Genomic DNA, 23,051 nt, shown 5'->3' with positions numbered 1-23,051 from the left:
CTGTCTTTGTCACTGAGGTGCATTTCCTGTATGCAGCAAAATTCTGGGTCCTGTTTGTGTATCCAGTCTAATAGTCTGCATCTTTTTATTGGAGAATTGAGTCCATTGATGTTAAGAAATATTAAGGAAAAATGATTGTGGCTTCCTGTTATTTTTGTTATTACAGGTAGAATTATGTTTGTGTAGCTATCTTCTTTTGGAGTTGTTGGAAGATTACTTCCTTGCTTTTTCTAGGTTGTGGTTTCCCTCCTTGTATTAGAGTTTTCCATCAATTGTCCTTTGAAGTGCTTGGTTTGTGGGAAGATATTGTGCAAATTTGATTCTGTCATAGAATATCTTGGTTTCACCATCTATAGTGATTGAGAATTTTGCTGGGTATAGTAGTCTGGGCTGGCATTTGTGATCTCTTAGGGTCTGTATGATATCAGTCCAGGCTCTTCTGGCTTTTATAGTCTCTGGTGAGAAATCTCGTGTAATTCTTATAGGTCTGCCTTTATATGTTGCTTGACCTTTTCCCCTTACTGCTTTTAGTATTTTTTCTTTGTTTTGTGCATTTGATGTTTCGATTATTATGTGACGGAAGGTATTTTTTTTTTTTTTGGTCTAGTCTATTTGGTGTTCTGTAGGCTTCTTGTACATTTGTGGGCATCTCATTCTTTAGGTTAGGGAAGTTTTCCTCAATAATTTTGTTGAAGATATTTACTGGCCCTTTAAGTTGGGAATCTTCCCTCTCATCTATACCTATTATCCTTAGGTTTTGTCTTCTCATTGTGTCCTGGATTTCCCGGATGTTTTGAGTTAGGAGTTTTTTGCATTTTGCATTTTCTTTGACAGTGTGTCAATATTTTCCACCGTATCTTCTGCAGTTGAGATTCTCTCTTCTATCTCTTGTATTCGGTTGGTGATGCTTTTGTCTATGACTCCTGATCTCTTTCCTAGGTTTTCTATCTCCATGGTTGTCTACCTTTGAGATTTCTTCATTGTTTCTATTTCCATTTTTAGATCCTAGATGGTTTTGTTTAATTCCTTCATTGTGTTTTCTTGCATTTCTTTAAGGGATTTTTTGTGTTTCCTCTTTAAGGGCTTCCACCTGTTTACTTGTGCTCTCCAGCAATTCTTTAAGGGAATTATTTATGTCCTTCTTAAAATCCTCTATCATCATCATGAGAAGTGATTTTAAATCTGAATCCTGCTTTTCCAGTGTGATGGGGTGTCCAGGGCTTGCTATGGTGGGAGAACTAGGTTCTGATGATGCCAAGTAACTTTGGTTTCTGTTGCTTATGTTTTTGTGCTTGCCTATTGCAATCTGGTTAACTCTAGTGTTACCTGCACTCACTGTGTCTGACTGGAGTCTGTTTTTCCAGTTATCTTGCTTGGGTCAGAACTCCTCAGAGTCCAGATGTCTCTGTGGTCTTGTGATCCTAAGTTCCTGGGTGGAAGAACTCCTGGGACTCAGGCTGCCTCTGGAAATCCTGTTGCTCTGAGTGCAGTGTTTTCTCTAGGATGGCTCAGGATACAGTGTCTCTACAAGAACAGACCAGCTAGGTGTCTGGTACTCTGAGTGCAGTTGCTCCTCTAGGATGGCTCAGGATTCAGTATCTCCACAGGAGCAGACCAGCTATGTGTCTGCCCCATCCAAAAGGACCAGGTGGGGGCAGAAGGGCAGTGGTATTCTCGAGGGGTGGGGTTTGGGTAGCTGATGGGTCCTGAGCACCCCTGACTCCCAGTTGTACCTCTGGAGCATTGGGAGTGGGACGGGGTTCTTACCTGCTGCTTAGTGCAGTGGCTCCTCTAGGATGGTTCAGGATTCAGTATCTCCACAGGAGCAGACCAGCTATGTGTCTGCCCCAGTCAAAGGACCAGGCGGGGGCAGAAGGGAAGTGAAACTCCGGGGGAGTGGGGTTTGGGTGGCTGATGGGTCCTGAGAGCCCCTGACTCCCAGTTGTAGCTCTGGAGCATTGGGAGTGGGATGAGGTTCTTACCTGCTGCAGTGGCTCCTCTAGGATGGTTCAGGATTCAGTATCTCCACAGGAATAGACTAGCTATGTGTCTGCCCCAGCCAAAGGACCAGGCAGGGGCGGAAGGACTCTATTTCCATTTTTAGATTCCTGGATGGTTCTGTTCAATTCCTTCACCTGTTTGGTTGTGTTTTCCTGTAATTCTTTAAGGGATTTTTGTGTTTCCTCTTTAAGGTCTTCTTCCTATTTCTGTGTTCTTCTGTATTTCTTTAAGGGTGTTAATTATGTCCTTTTTAAAGTCCTCTTTTATCATCATGAGATGTGATTTTAAATCAGTGTCTTGCTTTTCTGGTGTATTGGGGTATCCAGGGGTTGCTGTGGTGGGAGAACTGTGGTGGGTTCTGATGATGCCAAGTAGCCTTGGTTTCTCTTGCATATGTTCTTGCCCTTGCCTCTTGTCATCTAGATATCTCTTGTGTTAGCTGGTTTTGCTGTCTCTGATTGTGGCTTGTCCCTCCTGCAAGCCTGGGAGATCAGTTCTCTCTGGGATGAATTTGCATATGGAGAGCTGTGGCACAGGGTCAGCTCTGGGGTGCAGATAGAAACTTGAAGGATCCTGTCCCTGTCTGTTCCGTGGTTCCCATGTCCTGATGACTCTGTGCTGGTCTCTCTTGGACAAAGAATTTGAGCAGAAGTTGTGGTACTACCTGTGCTCCCAGGTGTGCCAGTACTCCTGAGAAACCATCTCTCTCCTGGTGATATTTGGGCATGGAGTGCTGTGGTGTAGGATCAGCTCTGGGAGCAGATGGAAATCAAAAGGATCATATTCCATTTTTAAATAGGATAATTTGATTCTTTGGAGTTTAACTTTTTGAGTTCTTTGTATACATTGGATATCAGCCCTCTATCAGATGTAGGATTGATAAAGATCTTTTCCAAGTCTGTATGTTGCTGATTTGTCCTATTGACATGTCCTTTGCCTTACAGAATCTTTTCAATTTTGTGAGATCCCACTTGTCAATAGTTTATCTCAGAGCCTGAGCCATTAGTGTTATGTTCAGGAAAATATCCCCTATGTCCCTGTGTTTTAGGCTCTTCCACACTTTCTCTTCTATTATTTTCAATGTATCTGGTTTTATGTGTTAGGTCCTTGATCCACTTGAACTTGAGCTTTGTACAAGGAGATAGGAATGGATTGATTTGCATTTTTCTACATGCCAACCATCAATTGAACCAGCACCATTTGTTGAAAATACTGTCCTTTTTCCACTGGACCGTTTTAGCTCCTTTGTCAAAGATCAAGTGACCATAGGAGTGTGGGTTCATTTCTGGGTCTTCAATTCTATTCCATTGATCTTCCTGCCTGTCTCTGTACCAATACCATGTAGTTTTTATCACTATAGTTCTGTAATACAGCTTGAGGTCAGTGATGGTGATTCCCTCAGGTGTTCTTTTATTGTTGAGAATACTTTTTGCTATCCTGGATTTTTGGTTATTCGAAATGAAATTGCAAATTGCATGTTCTAACTCTATGAAGAATTGATTTGGAATTTTGATGGAGATTTCACTGAATCTGTAGATTGCTTTTGGCAAGATGGCCATTTTTACTATATTAATCCTACCAATTTATGAGCATCGGAGATCTTTCCATCTTCTGAGATCTTCTTTAATTTCTTTCTTCAGATACTTGAAGTTCTTGTCAAACAGATTTTTCACTTGCTTGGTTAGAGTCACCCCAAGGTATTTTATGTTATTTGTGACAATTGCAAAGGGTGTCATTTCCCTAATGTCTTCCTCAGCCTGTTTATCCTTTAAGTAGAGGAAGGCTACTGATTTGTTTGAATTAATTTTATATCCAGCTACTTTGATGAAGTTGTTTATCAGGGTTAGGTGTACTCTGGTGAAATTTTTGTCCCTTAGGTATACTATCATATCATCTGCAAATAGTGATATTTTGACTTCTTCCTTTCCAATTTATGTCCTTCCTTTTATTGTCCTTTTATTTGATCTCCTTTTATTGTCTAATTGCTTTGGCTAGGACTAGTGCAATATTGAATAAGTAGGGAGGGAATAAAAGCAGTGCTAAGAAGAAAATTCATAGCACTTAGTGCCTCCAAAAAAGAAACTGGAAAGAGCCTAAACTAGCTGCTTGACAGCACACCTGAAAGTTCCAGAACAAAAAGAAGTAAATATATCCAAGGGGAGTAGACAGCAAGAAATAATCAGTCTCAGGGCTGAAATCAACCAAGTAGAAACAAAAAGAACTATACAGAGAATCAACAGAACCAGGAGTTGGTTCTTGGAGAAAATCAACAAGATAGATAAACCCTTAGCCAGACTAACCAGAGGGCACAGAGACAGTATCCAAACTAACAACATCAGAAATGGAAAGGGAGATATAATAACAGAAACTGAAGAAATTTAAAAAATCATCAGATCCTACTACAAAAGCCTATACTCAACAAAACTAAAAAATCTGGTTGAAATGGATAATTTTCAAGACAGATACCAGGTACCAAAGTTAAATCATGATCAGATAAACCATCTAAACATTCCTATCACCCTTAATGAAATAGAAGCAGTCCTTAAAAGTCCCCTAACCAAAACCCACCCAAGACCAGATGGGGTTAGTGCAGAATTCTATCAGACTTTCAAAGAAGACCTATTATCAATATTCTTCAAACTATTCCACAAAATAGATACAGAAGGAATACCACTAAATTTGTTCTATTAAGTCACAATTATGCTTATACCTAAACCACACAAAGACTCAACAAAGAAAGAGAACTTCAGACCAATTTCCCTTATGAATGACAAAATACTTATGAATGCCAAAATACTCAATAAAATTCTTGCAAATCAAATCCAAGAACACATCAACATGATCATTCATCATGGTCAAGTAGACTTCATCCCAGGGATGAGGGGATTGTTCAATATACAGAAATCCACCACGATAATCCATTACATAAACAAATTTAAAAAACCACATAATCCTTTCATTAGATGATGAGAAAGCATTTGACAATATTCACCATCCCTTTATTGTAAATGTCTTGGAAAGATCAGGAATTCAAGGCCCATAGCTAAACATAGTAAAAGCAGTATACAGCAAACCAGTAGCCAACATCAAACTAAATAGAGAGAATCTTGAAGCATTTCCACTAAATCAGGGTCTGTTGACTTTGTAATCAGATAATTTTCTTAAATGAACTCTGACCTTTTGAGTAATTCAGATATACCTCATCCTGCTGAGGCATGGCATCTCCACATCATTGTCATCCACACCACACTAACACTGAAGCAGTTTGTCTGACCAAAAGTTTCACTTCTAATTACATATATATTTCTGTGGTAAAATATTCTAGCATATGAGGAATGTGTTAACACATAAGTAGATGTTTTCTCTAATGCTCATGGAGAGAATTTTTTTTTCTTACCACCAATATTATTGACTTTCACAACTTACCATAATACTTCTACCATCACCCCAATGGCAGGGGAATAGCAAATCTGTAAGTATCTTGAGCATGGGGTGTTATCCAGGGAATCAATAATAGTTTTTCTGTGTCACGCTGAAGATCAATAGGCTTTGGGCACAAACACAAGCAACACACAAACACCTATTAAAATATTGTCTTTCTTAGTCCCCTAGGCATAGACAAACATTACACCTCGTCCTGGTGAGAAATGACACCTCCACATCTAGGTTCCAGTCAATCATTACAGGGAAGTTAAGGCAATGACTTGAAGCCCCTAATCACATCCACAGTCAAGAACAGATTGAAGGAAATATACACACACACTTGTGCTTATTTCACCTTTTCTTCTCTTAAGCAAACAGGGACCTAAACTAAGGCAAAGGTGCTGTCCAAAGTGGACATGCTCTTTCCACATTAATTAGTACAAGCAATGTAATATCTTTTAGAAGTGCCTAATGCCAACTTGTTGCAGACAACCACTCACTGAGAATCTCTTTCCAAGTGATTGTAGATTATGTCAAGTTGACAAATAAAACTAACTCTCATAGTACCCCTGTCACGACCCAACATGAGAACAGTGTTAACACTGTCAAACGAGAAAATTCTCATGAAAAAGTGTGATGGAGGATTACATTGACCACAGCAGGGGTTCTGACAGTATTTGCTTTCCCTTGGCTTGTTAATTTTGTCCTATTTGATCCATTATGTTTGAAGGAGTAGGAGAAGATATAGATGTTACTTTCCATCTCTCTCTTCAACATCTTTGGGGCCTACAGCATGGATGTGATCACAGCCACATCATTCAGAGTAAATGTTGATTCCCTCAACAACCCACAGAATCCCTTCATACAAAAAGTGAAGAAACTCTTAAAATTTAATTTCTTGGACCCTTTCTTCCTCTCAGTGAGTATGTGAACTATCATTTCATTATTTATGAATTTGTCCATTTTATTTTCTAACAGTTTTATATATTTTACAATGGATTTTAATCATTTTCCTTTCCCAATTCCTCTGTCTTCTCTTTCTGTTCTCGCACTGGTGCCCTTCTTATAATTTTGTGAACATTATTTCACACATATGACCCACTTCAATGAACTTACTCATGGCTTTCAGTGATTTTAAAGATATTCACATTCATCATGTTGTCAACTATGGAATTTTCTTGTCAACCTAACAGACCTGAACTTTTAGCTACCAACTTCCTACATTCTGCATACTTGTACAACCAACAGTCTAATTTCTAATTTCCTATAAATAGAATTGTATAATTTGTCATCTTTTATCTAGTTTCCTAATTGTTGTGTTTTTAAAAGTCTGTAAAAAGCTGCGGGAATGTGTCAGGCATTAAAGCCTAGACTCACCAAAACTTCAAACATTTGTGTATCTTGGAGGATGTTTTCGTATGTCCTTTCTTTTTGTCATTGATGTACATTTGGAATTTTTCAAATTGTTATTGATAATGTTGCTCTAAATATTTTATATGTTTGAACAATAGTTTTTATTTCTTTTGGACATATCCTCAAGTTGAATTGATGAATTGCATGGTAATGTTTAATATTATATATTTACTTGGGCTGGAGAGATAGTTCAGTGGTTAAGAGCACTTGCTGCTTTCTCAGACCACCCAAGTTTGTCCCTGGGATTCATATCAGATGTCTCACAATCATTTGTAACTCCATCTCCAAAGGATCTAGTGCTTTTGGTGTTCAAGGATACCTGCACTCATATGCACAAAATCACATGCAGACACACACACTTATATGTAGTTAAAAATTATAAAAATTAATTGTAAAAATATATGATACATTTATCTAATTCTGGAAGTAACTTTAATCACAATAGAGTGTTAATTATTTTCAAGGGATATTTTGCATCTATAAATCTGTTTTACTCATTTTCATTTGCATTGATATGCTTTATTACACAACAGAGCATCCTTCATGGGAATTCTACTTAGATACAGGAATATAATTCTTCTTAAATTATTGTATTATATTTTAGTAGTTGCTTGGTTCATTGTATCATTATTTTGTAAGCATTTTTGACCATTTTTACAATTCCCAATAGTGTGCAGTTTTCTCTATATGACAGATGTCAGTTTGATCCTGGGATTAGAGCACTGTAAAACTAAAGAGAATTTTTGAGATGTTTCAATTCTCTTCTGATTTTAAAATGTAAAAGGTGAGAGGTCAAAAAAATTAACTCTGAAACTATGCAGCAGGTGATATTGACATCACTGATATGTTGTTGGTAACATACATTGACTCACCCTTTTCCAGCCAATGGCTGGGATCCTGAGCAATATCACAGAGGGAATGCATCTTGGTTGACATCCTCATGACTTTTGTTGTTCTAAGTGTCAGAATAAAAATAATCACTTCAGGCAAATTTTGTATTTTCATCATGATTTTTTTCCCTCTCTAGTACTCTTTCCATTCCTTATCCCAGTTTTTGAAGCACTTGAAATAAGCGTGTTTCCAAAAGACATTATAAGATTTCTTAGAACTTCTGTAGAACAAATTAAAGAGAAGCACATGCAAGAAAAAGTAAAGGTCATAGCTGGTAACATCTCGATATTCATTTACTGATAATGTTAAATGTGAATGAGTGTGCATATTTGTTTTATATAATTTTAAAAATCAGAGTAAGTTAAGAACAAAGAAATTTTTATATTTTGAAGAAATGAAGCATTAAGTATAGAGATATGAATAAACCAGGGAGAAAATTCTTAAAATTAAATTGTATCTATTACAACCAATATGCCATAAAATAAACATTTTTGAAATGAGAATTTCACATACCAGAAAAATTCTCTTGCATACAATTTTTGAGGATGTAAATTAGTTAGGGGTCAAAGTCTGGTATTCTTAATTTTTTGAGACATGATATGGCTATGTAGCCCAGGCTTTCCTATAATTTTCAGTCATCCTGCCTAAAAAGCTAGGAATACAAGTATGTCAAACTTGCCTGGTGATCTAAATTAAATTTGAACCTATCGTGGCTTGATGTGGGCACAGGACTTTTCTAGGTATTCAGACTTTGTTATACACAGCCTAATTTAAGTCTATAAGCAGGCCTAGATAACTCCCCGCCCCCACCCCAGAAGTCACTAATAATCCTAGCATCCTAGTTCCATGGAACATTTCAAGATGCTCACCCACAAACTACTGATGAGATCTGGAAATGGCAAAGTTCCATCTATAAGGACATGGTTCAAGTTTAAGAATGGAGAACACAGATTGAAGTCCAGAAATTCTTCTTGGGTAAACACATGTGACAAGGGAAAGAGCCAACCAGGGCTGTTGAGAAGTCAGAGAAATCAGGGTCAAGGGCAGCAAAGACCATCACCATTGGACACACAACAGGTGTTTACTCAGGATAGAATTCTGCTGTCCAAAGCTGGTATGTGGACATATGTATGTTCTGGCACCCTAATGAGATTTCTGGACTTAAATAAGTATTATTCTTGAAGTATGGCTAGTTCTGCCTTTGTGACTCTCTTTGAACACACAACTGACTTTTCACCTTCCAAAAACTCTTCTTTCAGCAAAGATTAGATTTTCTACAGCTGATGATAAACTCTCAGATTTCTGGAGACAGAGAGTCTCACCAAGGTAAGCAAAAATGGATCATATATACTGATATGGAACCATGAAGACAGATATTTATTCTGGAAATATGCAAGAGCCTTTTCATATGGATGAAAATTACAGAATAACATTTTTGGATATTATATATGTAGCCAGAGGAAATTTCTAAAAGCAGAGCATTGTAATTATGTTCAAAGCCTGAAGGGTAGTCAGACTCATGTGGTTCAGGTCTGGCGGTCATCAGTGGTCACTGGATTTTGTACCACAGAACAAATACCATCTGATCTTCATGTAGAACCACTGAGTCAGAAGCTGTGCCTGGAGATTTGTGTCTAGATATCCAGTGAGTAGGAACAGCCCCACAGTGGTGATGGTCCCTGGAAACACAGGGTGCTAGTCTACCAGCAAGAACAGCACAGATGTGGTCAATAAACCAGATCTCTGCAAACGCTTTAAACATTCATTTTCCACTGGGGCTTACTCTTTCAGTTTTGAATTTACAATGTTGGAACAGGGCATATATTTCTAAAGGTCTTACATACCCACTACTTAGTGCTTAACTGAGCTGAGCTTCTATGCAGATTAAAACCCAGAAGGGAGGACAACACTTGTCAAGAGCAGTGTGATACACATCAAGTATATAGCTGGGGGAGTGGAATATTAAGAAAGATGACATTTAGCCATGATTGAATAGCATTGCTAACTTTATTCTGTGGATACATGCTTTTGTGTGTTCCATGCTCATTGCTTCTTTTACTGACATTTTTTCCTGCTAAATTAGTGAATTTATTAAAATAAGGCCAGTCACCACCCGTATAGCTTCTTATTTAGCATAATTTCTGTGATCATCCATTTTGGAAGACTATTAATCTTTGCTTAACCAGTGAGATTGTTTGCAAAAAAATCACACCACATGTAAGTTGTTATTTTGATTTGAGAAATGTAAGTTTTCTTTGGCACTCTGTATTTCATTTTCACTGATTCTGTGACTCTACAGACTTCACTCAATATCTTTAACACAATTGTCTCAGGTTACCTAAGATTTATGTAGTTCACAGATCTGCTAATGCTCCATGCACTCAAACCTTTGTAATGAATTTGTAATGAATTCAAAGTGGTTCCAACTATATTTTGCCAAGAATTATTTAATTTTTCATAGGGGAAGATACTAGTCCTCATTTTATTTATAAAATTAGACTCCAGGGGCTGGCTAGGTGTTTCCATAGTTGAGAACATTCACTCTGCAGGCAGAAGAACTTCATTTTGAATTTCATCAGCACACACATAAAAAAACCAAACACACCTGAACATCATTGTAAGCCTAGCATTTGAATTCCAAGATAGGAGACTCCTAAAGATTTCTAGGTAGCCAGTACAGCAAAAAGGGCAAGCTTCCAGGTAAGTAAAATACCCTGTTGCAAGGAAATAATACAGAAAATGACAGAGAAAGACATCCAAAAAGACACCACAGTGGCATTAAAATGTGAAGTTTGACCAGTCAAGTATTTGAATAGTCAGCTCTATTGATGTGTGCAAGACATCTTGCTCTCACCCCCACACCATGTATCACATGACTACAACACACACACACACACACACACACACACATATATCACACTGACACAATACTATATTCACACACATACATACCACACTTACACACACACATACCACACTCACATACACTTAGACACATGATATACCCATACACACTCACATGCACCTATATATACTCACTTATATACTAAAACATACACACACAAACACAAACACTGAATATAACACTTATATACAGAGAAACACACAGAAAACACACTGTAAACACCACTCATACATACACACACACACACATCAAATATATCACTCACATGCATACAAAAACACTCACATAACTCAAACATACACCATACATTCACACATACATAAACATATGCACACTATTTTTTAAGTAAGCAAAATAAAAGTTTAAATATCCCACACGTGCCTGTCTTTAAAGGAGTATTGAATATTTTTTATCCTAATAAAGGGAGGAAATAAAAGTGAAGAAAACATATAGATGTTTTTCACAATCATGCCCTGTTACCCAGTGGCATGCTAAAGACACTGTGCCATACTGGGAGGACATGCCTTCTAGCCAGATTACACTTCTGTGGTACTGTTGGAATGGTGAGATGAGGAGCAGATGGGGCAAGAGCAGTGTACATTTAAGGAAACTGGATTAAGCCAGGTGTGGTGGAATAAGCTGGTAGGATTTGAGGAAGGAGGCAGAGGTAGGAGGATCATGAATTCGAGGTCAGCTGGCACTACACATTAAAAAAAAAGGAAAAGAAAAGGAAATTGGATTAAAATTACTTTTGCATTTTACCCCATTCAAGGAATGAAAACCAAACATGATATGACCCTGATTTGTTTTTCCTGTTCTCTGTAGAGATCTATGATCTTTCTTTTGGTTGCTCCTCTTCTAAATCCTGATTTATACTCACCTTCCTCACCTAAAATGTATGCTCTGGACTTATGAGATGGCTCAACAGGAAAGACACTTGCTGCCAAGCCTAAAAAAACCTGAGTTAAAACTCTAAGACTCAAATAGTAGGAAAAAAAAGAATTCACACTTGCAAGATTTCCTTTGAGTTCTAAACACATGCTTTGGCATGCTGGAGTCTACACATACACACATCAATCAATCAATCAATCAATCAGTCAGTCAGTCAGTCAGTCAGTCAATCAATCAACCCATCAATCAATGTAAAAATAAATGAAAGAAATGTACTTTCTTTCCCTTCAGGTTTATCTGTTCTGGAGATTGTGGCTCAGTCCATTTTCTTTATTTTTGCTGGCTATGAGACCACTAGCAGTACACTTTCCTTTGTGTTGTATTTGCTGGCCACTCATTCTCATTCCCAGAAGAAACTGCAGGATGAAACTGATGCAGCTCTGCCTGATAAGGTGAGGAGATGGAACCAGGAGAGGGCAGGAGGGAGAAGTATTGACTTGAATGACTTGTTAACACATCCAGCAAGAAATTTTCAATAAAGTTATAGATTCCTTCACCATCTTTGTTTAAGAAGATTCTAAAAAGAGAAATCAATAGGAAACAGGCATCAGATACTACTTTTAGTAAAATAACATCATTGAAGATGAATGTTGGTATGGTTTCTATTGAGAAACACCCATAAAATAGCATGCAAGCATGAACATTTGTTAGTCAAATGTCTGGATAGTGCTGTTGATGTCATGAACTGTTCTGTTACCTGCTTTTGGCTGAGTGTGACTAGCCTTAGCTGGCTGGGTTAGGCAGATGGATTTGGTACAGTTTCACACATATCATCCTACACATATGTAGTCCCTGAGTCGTACTTTTAACCCTACATAAGGTCTGTTCAAAAATCCCATTGAGTGTGAGGTTACCTAGTCTAATAACCTCTAAAGTCTATAAATCCTAGTTTATAACCCATAAAAATATAGAAGCAGGTATTAAAAGTCTACCAATGGAAAAAAAGCCCAGGGCCAGATAGTTTTAGTGAAGAATTGTACCAGAATTTCAAAGAAGAGCTAATACCAATACTCAAACTATTCAACAAAATAGAAACAGAAGTAACACTGCCAAACTCATTCTATTAAGCTACAGTCACCCTGATGCCTAAACTACATAAAGACTCAAGAAGGAAAGAGAAGTTCAGACATATTTTTTATGAACATTGATGTAAAGACATTCAATAAAATATTTGCAAACTGAATCCAAGAACACATAAAACACATCATCCATCAAGATTAAGTAGGCTTCATCTCAGGGATGCAAGTATATATGAAAATCCATCAAGGTAATCTACCATATAAACAAACTGAAAGAAAAAATGTACATAATTATCTCATTAGACACTAAAAAAGTTTTTGATAAAACTCAGCACCCCTGCATGTTAAAGATATTAGAGAAACCAGGGATACAGGGCAAATACCTAAACAAAATCAAAACAATATGCAGCCAGACAATAACGAACATCAAACTAAATGGAGAGAAACTTACAGCAATTCCACTAAACTCATGGACAACACAAGGTTGCCCATTCTCTCCCTATCTAGTCAGCATAGTATTTGAAGTTCTAGCCAGAGCAATAAAACAACTGCAGGAGATGCAGGGAATACAAATTGGAAAGGAAGAAGTAAAAACATCACTATTTCCACATGATATAATAGTGTACATAAGTGACCCCCCAAATTCTGCCAGAGAACTACTACAGCTGATAAACACCTACAGAAAAGTGGCTGGATACAATATTAACTTAAAGAAATCTGTCATCCTCCTTTATACAAGTGATAAATGGGTTGAGAAAGAAATTAGGGAAACAAAACTCTTTACAATAGCCATGTATAATAAAAAATATCTTGGTATAACTCTAACCAAGCAAGGGAGTGATCTGTATGACAAGAAGTTCCTGAAGAAAGAAGTTGAAAAAAGTATCAAAAGATAGAACTATCTCCCATACTCCTGGATAGGTAGGTACAAATGTTCGTTTTACCAAAGCAATCTACAGATTCATTGTAATTCCCATCAAAATTCCATCACAATTTTTTTATAGACCTTGAAGTAGCATTTCTTAATGTTATATGGAAAAACAAAAAAACCCAGGATCACCAAAATGATCCTGCACAATAAAAGAACTCACTATCCCTGACTCAAACTGTACTACAGGGCAATATTTATAAAAAGTGTAAGGTATTGGTAAAGAAACAGATAGTGATCAATAGAATCAAATCGAAGACCCAGAAATAGACCCACACACCTATGGACACTTGAGTTTTGATAAAGAAGCCAAAACCATACAATGGAAAAAAGAAAGCATCTTCAACCAAATAGTGATGTTCTAACCTTATGTCTGCATGTACAAGAATGAAAATACATCCATATTCATCATCCTGCACAAAACTCAAGTCCAAGCGGTTGAAGGAACTCAACATAAAACTAGATATACTAAATCTTTTAAAAATGTTTTAATTGAAATACAACTATATTATCTTCCCTTTTCTCTTTCCTTCCTCCAGCCTATGCCTTAAACATGTCCCCTCCCCTCACTACCATGTTGACAACTCCTTTTGATAACTAGTGTTACAGAAATATGTGCATATATTTGTATGTATGTGTATGCATACACAGACACATACACAACCTTCTGAGTCCATTTTTTACTGTTTTATGTACATGTTTTCAATACTAACCACTCTGTGATGTACAATCAATAAGAAGTCTCACCCTTGAAAAAGGCTAATTCTCCATTTTACAGCTGTCATTAATCGCCTGAAGTTTTTTGTCTAGGAGTGGGACCAAGTGAAATGATCTCCTTCTCCATTAACATGTCTATTAATATTGCCACTGTTCTGGTTTTGTTTATGCATCCATTTCTAAGATAGAACATTTCCCAGCAGATTTTCACCCTCTCTTCTCAGTGTTCCCTGCACTATAAGGGCAGGAGCTGTAATGTAGACGTATCTATTGGTACTGAGCTCCACATGATCCATTGATATCTATAGTGTGTCCAGCTGTGGTTTCCTATGGTGGTCTCCATTTCATGTAAAGAGGGGCTTCTTTGATGAACTGTAGTAGCTATTTTATAAGTAAATTGAATAGTTTCTACATCTTATATATAATAAAAATGACTATGCAAAGTATTTGCAATAAAATAGGGATTTGCTTAAAGGCTTGATAGATGGCTCATCAGTTAAGAGTTCTGCTGCTCTTTCAGATGACCTTAATTCAGTTCCTAACATCCACATCAGGAAACTCATAACCACCTATAGCTACAAGAGGCTACAAGAGTTCAAAAAGCTCTGACACCCTCTTCTGGCTCCCAGAGCACATGAACTCTCATGCACAAATCTTTACACACACACACACACACACACACACACACACACACACACATGTGTATATTTTTTTCATGTTTTAAAGATACATATAAATAAAAATAAAACTTTTTAAAATTAGAGATTTTCCTCATCTACATTTTATAGAATTTCATGTACATGTATATCTTTGTTGTGAAAAGTAAAGTGAACTGTGGCATCTTGTTTTGTAAATCTATTAGTAATGGTTCTTGACACAAGAAAGAAAAAGTAGTACATTGTAATTTTGAGAATTCAAGGTCCTTGGTTTGATATTATTCTAAAGAATTGCTTTGCAATGGGATATTGAACAGGTTGAAGACTGTGAGTTATTAAAATGCTGTGTAAATGCTAGGTTTCTTTGTCAATAGGATTTATTATGTCGTGCTCCAAACAAAACACCACAGTAGTACTCCATAGATGAAAATTAACTCTGTCCTTCTGCCTCCGACTCTCTCCCTCTCTCTCCTCATTTTCTCCTTTGTCGTCCTTCCCACCCCTCCAGACACATGCCACCTATGGTGCTCTGGTACAGATGGACATGGTGGTAAATGAAACTCTCAGATTATATCCAGTAGGTGGAAGACTTGAGAGGGTCTGAAAGAAAAATTTTGAAATCAATGGGGTGTTCATTCCCAAAGGGACTGTGGTGATGGTACCAACCTTTGCTCTTCACAGAGACCCGAAGTGCTGGCCAGAACCTGAAGAATTTGGCCCTGAAAGGTACTAGGATGTGGAAAAGAGAAAATATTCTGATCCAAACTAATTCAAGTATAATATGCTCTCTTGTTATTCAACATGTTGTTTCAACAACAGTCTCTCTCTGTTTCCCTCTCTCTGCCTTTCTGCCTGCTTCCCTGTCTTTCTGTCTTTTTGTCTATGTAAACTTTTAAGAAAGCATAGCATCTGTCATAATTTCCATGGCACTATCTTTTTTTTAATGTATTGTGCTTTTCATTCATCTCAAGTTTTTCTTGCTATTTCCATTAGCTGTCCCCATCACCTTTAGAAAGCATCTGAGTCTCCCATTTCAATAGAGTTTGCCTCTTAGATCTTCTATTATGGCTGTAATAGTGTTACCTTGTGCTTGGAGGTCCTTCTTCATTATGGTTAGAATGGCCCTGCTGAGGACAGAGGAGATTGTGGGTCAGTACACTCCTGTCTCTAGCTGTCATTCTAGACAGTTCAATGACTTTTCTAAGGCTATGCCACCTGCTTGTCTAGAAGACTGAGATAGGTTTCTTTGGATGTGGTTTGAGTATATTCTTCTGGAAAATCTGGATCAAGGTCAGGCTTCAGTCAGGTTTTATATCTAAAATACTATTTTCTTGATTTTCTGTTAGGAACCAAAAACAGAAAGCGGAGGTTTTAGCCCAGTAGCTAGCAATTCAGAGGACCTTTGACCTAGATATATACTAGCCTCTAACAGTGGACTTTCTGTTGTCAATATATATGTCTTATTGATTGTGACATACCTGTTACCACCATAACATTTACTGAGGGATTTAATGGAGGTTGATTCATCCAAGATGACTTCTTTGTTTCCTTTAGTTTTATCAGTTCCATCACCTGTAGCACTGTGATTATAAAAGCCCAAACAATTGATTATATTAATGTTAGATTCTTTTAATAATTAAACATATATTACATGACTACTTAGTATGAGGGACTACTCCAAGCACTGCCAAAATTCAAATATTAATATAGATCTAATATGATGTTTGACAAATGTTGAAGAGTAACCTATAGAAATGAATATACACAACACTAAATGAATCTGTATGTCTGCAGTAACCATTCACTCACATCATCAGCTGTTCTACATACATACCTACCTACCTACCTACCTACATACATACATACATACATGTATACATACATATTCTACAACTCTTTCTCAGCTCTCATGTGGTGTGTGTGTGTATGTATGTATGTATGTATGTGTTTGTATGATATGTCTGCACATGTATATGTAGCATGTCAACAAGAATTTTCTTCAAAATATAAAATAGAGTTTGAAATATATAATCACATTCAAATTATCACCTTCCTCAAATCATTATTCTTGTCTTAAATATTTAAATGAAATAAAAATCAAACAAAATGTTTCTACCTCTCTAGAATTTTGTATCCACAGAAACATATAAGGAAAACTTTGATAAAGACATTATAGTGGAGTGATTTTTGTATATTTTAAAAATATTTGACTTAAATACTCATTAAGGAATGAAGGGAAGCAGGATGAAGCAAAAAAGTAGGAAGAAGCAGAAGCAAAGTAAGAAAAGAAGGGAAGGAGGGAGGAGAATAAGGAGAAAGAAAAAAGGAAAGATCGAGATGGGGAAAAAGGCAGGAAGAAATGAAGGAGGAAGAATGAAGGAAAGAAAATTGAAAGGAAGAAAGAAAGGAGCTGGCAAAAAGAAAAGAAAGACAGAAAACATAGTCAAAAAGAAAATGAATAAGTGAGAGGAAAGAATCATAGAGTGAAAAGGAGCAAACTTTTAATAGTTGTAGGTATTTTGTCCACTGAGTCCAATGGGCAAGTCAACAGCAGAAATGTGAGTTGCAGCAAGGACTTGCTTTTCTTTCATTGGTCTTGTTTCTTATGTGCCAGAATATGAATGCATCACTGTGCTAAATGTGTGTGGGTCAAAACTCGTGTGTAGGTCGCGGGTGAGGGTGCGGGTGAGGGGTGTGGGGCGCTGGTTGCGGCCTCGAGCTGGAGTGTAGAGGCCAAAGCTGTCCCAGGAACCATGGCTCAGCCAGTGAGACGCGGGACTTTCAGCACTCACTGTTGATGATTCGGTCTTGTCTGCACGGTGGGGCTTGAGCAGCCTACATGCTGCCAGTGACCGCAGGGTCCTGGGAGCAGGGACTCTGGGATGCTGCATGCCTGGCGGTACACGGGGTGGGTCATGCCTGTGTACCGCAGTTGCGGCTGAGTCTCCCAGGGGCCCTGCGATGGCGGTGCACGGACTGCTGCTGTAGAGAGGGAACTCTATAGCCCGCTAGAGCTCAGAGAGCACAGGGACGGATGGAGAAGGCTTCACCTCCCCCGTGCGAGTTTTCCGCTTACACAATGAGTCCAGAGTTCAAAGAGACACGTGGAGTTGAAGGCATGCAGATTTATTGACATGATGATGAGTTTGAATGGTGGCATTCTCTCCCAAAAAATGTCAAGAGAGGCTCCCTTATATTAAGGAGAGGAGGAGCTTAGGAGACCTGTTAGCTCACCCTCTACCTGGGCCTTACGTGACCCATTGCATGGAGACCTCATATCAGGTCCCTGGGGGCGTGGCCAAACACCCCAGGATTTCCACAGTCCCACATCCCACCCTGTTTTCTTTCATAAAAGAAGGGGAATCTCTGAAGGTGGAAATATAATGTAGGCCACATGTGGGAATGTTACTCTTATGTGACAAAAGACTGTGGGCCCCTCTGTGAGAGGGACTGTTGAGGACTTGAAGCTGAGAGAGCCAGATGGCTTGGGAAGGTCTGACGTGCCTCCTGTCCCAGAGACCAGGGTGCCAGGGCTTCTAGGACTCTTCTACCTGGCTTTCCGGCCTTCACAGCTCACTGCCCCACAACTCCCTCTCTTAGGGAAGGTGTCATCTGTAGTGAAAATTTTGGATGAGGAAGTCAAAAGAAAACACTACACAGGCTGGGGGGTGTAGCATAACCAAGCCAAGGGTAATGGGAATTGAGGGTTGTGTTGGGAAAGCAAGGAGTCATTGAATCAATTAAATACATATTGTACAATTTGAGAGTAATGCCATTTGATTAATCTAAATAGACATTATGATTTCCTCACTAACATGCCACTTCAGCTTTGTGACTTTGGCAAGAGTTCATCTGTAGCTGGAAGGTCTGGGTTTGTCTCAGCGTGTGTTTCTGTGTCTTAGCGAGCATCTCTGGGTCTTCAGTCAGACAAGATGACTGAGAGAAGGCAGCTTGGCAGGTTCAAGGAGGTGGCACTGTCTCAGCATCAGCTCATCTCTGGAGTCTGCAGTCTGACGAGATGTAGGCAGCTTGGCAGGTTCCAGGAGGTGGCGCTGTCTCGGCATCAGCTTGTCTCTGTTGGATCTGTGGGTATAATCTCAGGGACGCAGCATCTCCAGTGGGGAGATGTCTGGAAATCCTGAATATTGAGCATTAAATCACTCCTGGAAAGCCAAAGGTGTTTGAGGAAATTGGATGGCTGAAGGAGAAAACATTATGTTAGTAGTATCTGGGGTAGGCATCCACAGTTTGTCTGTGAAGGAAAATTAGTTGTTAATTAAAAGCTGAAAGATGGTGGTAAGCATGTTGATTTAACCCGTGGAAGTAGATTTAGATGACTTTCAAACCTTGAAGAAAAATTTTAAAATGTTGAAGAAAGTGTTGGACATATATCATGAGTATTAGAGAGAAAAGGAAATATTAAAACTAAAGGAGAAAAAAGTTTTGGTTGAAAAGCACAAACGTTACTGTAAGTATCTCTTTTTGGGAGAAAATTATTAATGAAGGGTTGAATATCAGTGGGGGAGGGGCCTGCCAGAATCCGGGGCATTATCCCCCTTTGTTTTTCTTAGAGAAAAGGAAAGGCTAACTTTGAAGAAAAGTTGAAAGCAAGAAACATAGGTGTTTTGTAGGAAAGTCAGAAGGAGTAAAAGGGTGTGTAAAACTGAGTCATGGTGGGGAGACACCTGGAGGTTAGTAAAGAATCAGTAGTTCCTGGGAGAAGCTGGCTGGCAACTCTCAGTCAGAGGGGGAGGGGAAAACCTCTGCTGGCAGGCAGAGTGTGGGAGATTTTTGGGTGCAGGGGTAAAGAATGGAGATTAAGGAGTCTCTGCCATCTTGTAGGGAACACGTGGAGAGAGAAACTTAGTTTTTTTGAGTTAAGCAGAAGTTAGATTGTAGTTATCAATTAGAGAAAAGATGTTAGTTGGGAACACGAGAAGGAGAGAGGAGGTGGAGGGTGGGTGGACAGAGATGTAATTCACAGTTCTCGCAGGCACCAGCGGGGAGAGCTTCAGGAGCTGGCTCTGTATACATTGTCTACCACTAACCAGGGGGAAGATGGTGGCTCGTGTGCCTTGGGAAGCACATGGGTGTGAGATTGTCTATGACTCTTGTCTGGAACAGATGTCTCAGAGAGGCAGAGATCTCCACAGTGGAGAAGCGGGCACAGAAAGTTTGGTATTTGGGCAGGAATGAACTCAGTCAGATTTCAGCAGGTGTGGGCATAAGACTCTTGAATCTGCACTGGGCCTTGCAGCAGGGCAGGTTATGGGGGCATGTGGCTGTGTCCTTGGACAGCCAGCGCACCAAAATTGGCCTCTATTCTGAGAGTCTGTGGATGTGCAACAAAATAGAGGCAAGGGAGTGTATGCAGTGGCGGTGTGCACTGGGAAAACAGGAGTCTACATGCTCTGTTGGAAGTGACTTGTTCATTCTTGAAGTCTATGGGTATTGTGCCTTACGTTGGGCACCAGATGTGGGTCAAAATTCTCGAGAGTTGCAAGCTGGCGCAGGTGGGGTGGGTTGAGGCCTCGAGCCAGAGCGCAGAGGCCTTCCCGGGAACCACGGCTCAGCCTGTGAGACTCGGGACTCTCAGCACTCCCTGTTGATGGTTCGGTCTCTCCTGCGCGGTGGAGCTTGAGCAGCCCACTCACTGCCGGTGACTGCAGGGTCCTGGGAGCAGGGACGCTGGGACGCTGCAAACCTGTCAAGACACAGGGCGGGTCATGCTTGTGTCCCGCGGGTGCAACTGAGTCCCCGGGGGCCCTGGGAAGGTGGTGCATGGACCGCTGCTGTAGAGAGGGAACTCTGTGGGCTGCTAGAGCGCAGAGAATGCAGGGACAGGCGGAGAAGGCTTCCCCCCACCGCGTGAGTTTTCCACTTACACAATGAGTCCAGAGTTCAAAGAGACATGTGGAATTGAAGGCATGCAGACTTATTGACATGACAATGAGTTTGAATGGTGGCATGCTCTCCCAAAAAATGTCGAGAGGCCCCCTTATATTAGGGAGAGGAGGGGCTTAGGAGACCTGTTAGCCCGCCCTCTACCTGGGCCTTACGTGACTCATTGCATGGAGACCTCATGTCAGGTCTCTGGGGGCATGGCCGAACACCCCAGGATTTCCACAGTCCCACAAATGTGCTTTTCTTGTTTAAAGAAAAATTATCTTAATCTGGGTATGGTGGCTCATCTCTGTAATCCCAGCACTTGGAAGCCAAAGGTAGGTAAGTCTTTGTGAGTTTGAAGCCAGCTTGTTCTACATAGAGAGTTTCTGACTAGCCAGGGATGCATACTAATATCTTGTGTCAAAAAATAGATAGACAGACAGACACACAGATAAGAAATATTTTGAATAGCATTCTTGATACAGTCAAAAGCTTCTCCATGGTAAAGGGAAAGAGATAGGCCTGTAGCCTACAACATCTAAAGTATATCAGATACTCCAAGGCCTACATAACATTACAGAAGGTGGGGTGGACAAATTGTAGTGGCTGGAGTGTTGGTAGGTATGCTATATAATGTCTTCTGGACATTCCCATTTCCATTATAACCACAAAGCATCTATGACCACATGTTAAAGACTTGCACATACCAGAAAAAAGTGAACCATGAAAGTAGGGGTATGACTAGTTGTGAAGAATGTAATGAAGGGAGTAGAATCACAGTGTATTGTGTACAATTTAGAAACTGACAAAAATGAACTCTAAAAAGTTCAGCAAGATATCTCTATGCAACCCAAGCAAGCATCCTGTCCACTACTGCTTGTGGGTATCTAATAGATATCAAACAAGTGGCTGTTGTGGGTTTTATATTTCATTAATACTTCATTAACATGCTTTCATCTACTCCTGTGGGGCAAGGTTCAGCAAGAAGAATCAGGACAGCATCAATCTTTACATGTACCTGCCCTTTGGGATAGGACCCAGGAACTGTATTGGCATGAGGTTTGCTCTCATGAGCATGAAAGTTGCTCTTGTCAGAGTCCTGCAGAACTTCTGCTTCCAACCTTGCAAGGAAACTCAGGTCAGTGTGATTTCTCAATAAGTTACATGTAATTTGTTGTTTTAATTGTGGGCATCTGTATGCAAAGAAGTGTATGGTTGCTCACATTTTAATTTATTCTATGAACCAAGTAACTTCTTTTGTGACATCTGTGGAGGGTTAGGTTCTTCAGTTTAGCAGCTGTATCTTTTGCTTAAAAAAAGTATAACCATTTTTTAAATTCAGGGGCTGGAGAGTGGTCCATTCAGGGAAACGTCTACATTGTAAGAATGAAGATCTGGAGCTTAATGCACCAAGGAAGGGGAATACCCAGGGTTGGATGGGATGGAGATGTGTGGGTGGGTGGGGGAGCACCTTCTTAGAGACAAAGGAGATGGGGGATATGGTGAAGAATTCTAGGAGGAGGACTGGGAGGGGGCAACATTGAATGTATATAAATAAAATAATTAATTAAAAATTAATAATATTATAGAAAAATGTATACCAATTTTGTAAATTCAGGGCCTGGAGAGTGGTTCATTTAGGAAAATGTTTGTACTGTAAGCATGAATACCTGAGTTTTTATCCTCAGAGCCCAAATTTTTAAAAATTTGTATGGCTCCTAAGGAATGGCACCTGAGGAAAGAGTAGTTTTCACGAGCTTATATGGCATATTCGTCCTTAATGAATCTCTTCCTTGGTTCTGTCCTTGGTGACACTTCATTGTTTGGTCCTCATTGTGCTTTTTGTAACTGTTGCAGATTCCTTTAAAACTAAGAAAGAAAGGGTTTTTTTCAACCAGAAAAACCTATTATTCTAAGTGCTGTATCAAGAAATTGAACCATAAGTGGAGCTTGACGTTATACCTACCATAATGCCGTGTGTCACGGCACCAGAAGCCAACTTATTTGTGAAGAAAGTGCAGAAATGAAGATGGGATTGTTTCTCTTCATATATGGGTGACTCATACCAAGCTGCTCACCTCCTCTAACCACCAAAGTTCAACAGTCACATGTTTCCCAAAATAGACAAAAGCAAGAGTACTTTGTGTGTATGTTTTTTTTTCAGTTTGTTTACTTTTGATTTGGTTGGATTGAGTTGGCTGGTTTGTTGATTTGGAAACAGTGTCACATTTACCCCATGCTGGACTGGAACTCACTACATA

At 39.2% G+C, this 23,051-nt stretch overlaps 1 pseudogene; it reads left to right on the top strand.

Moving 5' to 3' along the window:
- Positions 1–22,744, top strand: part of LOC114636391 — a 43,406-nt pseudogene extending 20,662 nt beyond the window's left edge.
- The last annotated feature ends 307 nt before the right edge of the window (positions 22,745–23,051 follow it).

The sequence above is a fragment of the Grammomys surdaster genome, unplaced genomic scaffold (genome assembly GCF_004785775.1).
Source record: "Grammomys surdaster isolate TR1022 unplaced genomic scaffold, NIH_TR_1.0 123837, whole genome shotgun sequence".
Lineage (NCBI taxonomy): Eukaryota > Metazoa > Chordata > Mammalia > Rodentia > Muridae > Grammomys > Grammomys surdaster.
The sequence above is the reverse complement of the archived record's forward strand: the minus strand, read 5'-3'. Positions and strand labels throughout refer to the sequence as shown.